Source organism: Oryzias latipes, chromosome 19 (assembly GCF_002234675.1).
Source record: "Oryzias latipes chromosome 19, ASM223467v1".
Classification (NCBI taxonomy): Eukaryota; Metazoa; Chordata; class Actinopteri; order Beloniformes; family Adrianichthyidae; genus Oryzias; species Oryzias latipes.
In genome coordinates, this window is record NC_019877.2 from 1,548,399 (window position 1) to 1,552,030 (window position 3,632).

The 3,632-nt window shown below is 42.6% G+C and overlaps 1 long non-coding RNA gene across 2 annotated transcripts; it reads right to left on the reverse strand.

The window, feature by feature from the left end:
- Nucleotides 1-213: 213 nt before the first annotated feature.
- Nucleotides 214-2,277, reverse strand: LOC105357422. Of its 2 annotated transcripts, XR_002872129.1 has the most exons (5): nucleotides 2,209-2,277; nucleotides 1,670-1,749; nucleotides 1,281-1,556; nucleotides 1,015-1,189; nucleotides 221-899 (listed from the first exon to the last, which is right to left on the reverse strand). It is a non-coding gene; the product is annotated as an uncharacterized LOC105357422 (long non-coding RNA). The 2 variants fall into 2 exon arrangements; XR_911353.3 differs by having other exon boundaries at nucleotides 214-1,189; nucleotides 2,209-2,270.
- Between the last annotated feature and the right edge of the window lie 1,355 nt (nucleotides 2,278-3,632).

A 3,632-nucleotide genomic window follows, 5' to 3' on the forward strand; every position in this document is an offset into this window, starting at 1 on the left:
TAGTCTCTATTCAATCTAACTATAATTTCTATATTTAAGCTACCAAAAATAAAACTTCATCACTGGTAGTGTGGGGTATATCATAAAAAATACTCAAAAACCTTTATTACAGATAAACTTCCAGGTGGAACTTCAAATGAAAACTGGAACTGAATTTGGAAAAATCTTAATATATTCAAAAATTTGAAATGATGGTTTTTATTTCACCAAGGACATCTAAAATCCCACAGTTTTTCTTTTTGGTTATTGAAAAATAAACAAGAATAGCAGAAACATTTACATTTTATCCACCAAAATTTTTGTTGGCCTGACATTATGTTTTTATTAGAAAACCAGCAGCTGATATACAGAAAACCATACATGATGTATATATAAAGACAAAAAACATCCAAGAAAACATATCATTTTGTTTTTGTATTTACAAGATTTGAGGTATTAAATCAATGTTTTGATTAAATAGATTAGCTCATTTAAAAATGTACAAAAGTCCCACAGAGTTTGACCTGCAAGTAAAAAAAAATCACAGGAAAGACTTTTGAGAGTAAAATCTATAGATATATTAAAGGGTGTCACAGACGCCAATGTACTTTACAAAACAGAACCATGAATGATGTGATCACAGTGTGTTTTTATCAATATATACAAATGAGTATGAGAAACACTTTTCTTCTTGAGTCCATGAACACAGATTTTCTCTGTACCTGCAGAGGGAATCCTGGATCCATAAACAAACAAAGCACTTCCACCAGATGCCGTTTCTTCAGCATCTTCTCCTCGTGTTCTGCAGGAATCTGTCCTGACTGGGGACAACCCAACCTGACCTGCCGGGGTTTGTCCAACATGTCTGCATGATGCATTTGAGCCCCACTCTGGGTTCTTTTTTTCTCTCCTTTTCTTTCCTTGTTTAGAATAGAATAGAATAGAATAGAATGGCTTTATTGTCATTGTGCATAGTACAATGAGATTTAAGTATCACCATCAGTGCAAAAACAGCAAGGAAGGCAAAAGTCTCACACAGCTGGCAAGACACTGTCAATCTGGTGATCAGTCTGCGGGACGCCCTGCTGTTGCTTCCGTTTACGTCGATGCAAAGCAACTCCAGCAATGACTGCAATAATGACTGCAGAGACAGCAGCGATTGCATTGAGTGGTTTGGGGTTTGCGGTTGACGACACAACTTTAACTGTAACTACAAAAAAAATGTATTTTAATGAAAATGATCTGACATGAGGATTCTAAACATCACAAACTCAGATTAAATTAAATTGAAATCAACTCACCAGGTTTGATCTTCAGGCTGATACTGACAGAATCCATGCCACAATTAGCATTAATGATAACGCTGATGTTCTTCTCCTCGATGACATTAAACATTTGTAGTGAGGCAGAGGTAGTTTTATTTTCACATCTGTTCTTGTCACAGAGGTTTTCTGTTGTGTCGTTCCACTTAATTGAATTGATTTTACACTGGCCTTCTTTCCATTCAATGTCACAACTAAGAGTCAGATCCTCTCCATATGTAACTTCCACTGTTTGGTTGCAGTTTAGTGACACAACTGTGTGATAAAATAGAAAGAAAAGATGTGGTCAGTTCATGTTTTCTTTGTTAAACATTAGTTAGAGTCTTTTCTTAAATGTGGTCATTTATTTTTTTATTGACTGAACACACCAGCATCTGCTGAGAGTCCACGCAGAAGCACAAACATCAGCGTCAAATGTCTGAAGAAGAAGGACATCCTGAAGGTTCAGCTGGAATTCAAACAAAAAGGAAATGTTAGTGTCTGCAGGTTCTTGTCTCAGCCTGGTTTTACATCAAACCATCAATAAACAAATGAGAGAATAAAAACCGAGTTAAAAACATTTTTCTCTTTTTAAGCGTAGTCAAATGTTGCAATCATGATAAGTAGACGTGTCACAGCAGGCTGTCAAACCAGGGTGAAGCTGTGAAAAACACCTGCAGTTTTACGCTTTTGCAACAAATACAGTCTAAAGAAAACCCCAAAATCTTCAAAATCTTGAAACAAACATTAGATTTTCCAGCTTTGGTTTGCAAACGAGTGCAACTCAACCCTAAAATCCATTTCATTCAGTGATTATATTAGGAAAAAAAACTCCATAAAGGTTTTAGTTCAAAAACTATTCACAGGTAGTTTTGAATGTAAAATAAAAACTTAGAAACTTAGAAAATAGTAGGCAAAGTTTACTCACATGGTGGAGGAGTTGTGTCTCAGGAGGTCGAGAAATGATTGTTAGAAATACAACAGCAGAATGTGCTGATATGAGCCAAAAAAGGGGGTGGAGTCTGATGATGACGAAATCTTTTATTTACTTAGGAAAGTGAAAGTGTTTAGAAACCTGTGGGAGTTGCCCCTGAGCGCTGGGCCCCGCCAAATCTCCAACTGTGGCCGAGCCTGGTCGGGCCATGTTTACAACAACCCCTGTGGGCCCCCCTTTTCCCCGGGGTGCTCCCCTCCTGGGCGGGGGCGGCTGGCCCCTGCCTTCCTCCTGCCTGGACCAACCGTGGGCCATGTGGGTGGCTGCCTGGAGTGCGGAGCGCGTCTCCCTTGGGGGGTCCTGGCTCGTACCTGGGGTTGGGGCAAGGGATGCCCAGAACTCCTGGGGGGTTGTGGGCTGCTCGTCTGGGGCTGCGGGCACCCTTCTCGGGTGGGGCCCTGCGTTGGGCCCTCCCGGCCCGGCAGGGAGGAGGGGGTGCTCTCCTGGTTGGGCTGGGGCGGCGCTCTCTTTCCCCCCATGCCTCCCTGATCTCTGGCTCTGGGGGCCTCGCAGCGGTCCTGCTGGCCCTGGCCTGGGTGGCAGATGTGGTCGCCCGGGGGGCGGTTGTTCCCTGCCTGCTGCCGTGTGGCGTGGGGGGGTTCCGGCTGCTACTGCTGCTGCGGCGGGGGTCTTGGTGTGGGGATGGCTGGGCACTCTCCTTCCTTCTTTACACATTCCTCCATCCATTTTGGAAAAACATAAACACTCACCTGAGCACAGGTGTTAGCTCACATTTGCATGTTTGCATGCAGTTTGAATGATTGAATGACTGAAATATTTCACACTAGTTGGTTTTAAGGCATAGGTATGCGTGTGTGAGCACTATCTGTTTTGTGTACATGTTGACATGTGGACATTTTTGCAGCTAGCAGGTGTGTTTATAACATTTGAGTGTGTGTGTGGACAGGCCCCGCCCTTTTTGTACTACATTTGAACCTTACCGTAATGATAAACAACCAGTAAACTTGTTGCTCTATGCTTCATGTGCTTCATGGTCTTATCCCCCCTCCCCTCCTATTATCACCCTCTTACCCCCCCCCCCCCCCCCCCCCCCCCTCTCTCTAACATCCCTCTCTCTTCTTCCCTTCTTTCCTTTTCCGGCAGGTCCAACACCAAAGATTTTCAAACAAGATTGAAATTAATAAAGTTTGGCCTCAATTACAAAAGGGGTTTATTCAGACATACCTTTGGTTTGACTGAAGATTAATAACCCCTCTTGTTAAAGCAAAATATGTCCAACAAAAGAGGCCCTCAGCTCTCATCTGTCTGCCCAGCTGTTGGACAGGACAAGTTAAAAAAATAAAAAATAAAAAAAGAAACCTGTGGGAGAAGCTGGTCTGCGGGAAGGGGCATGGTCA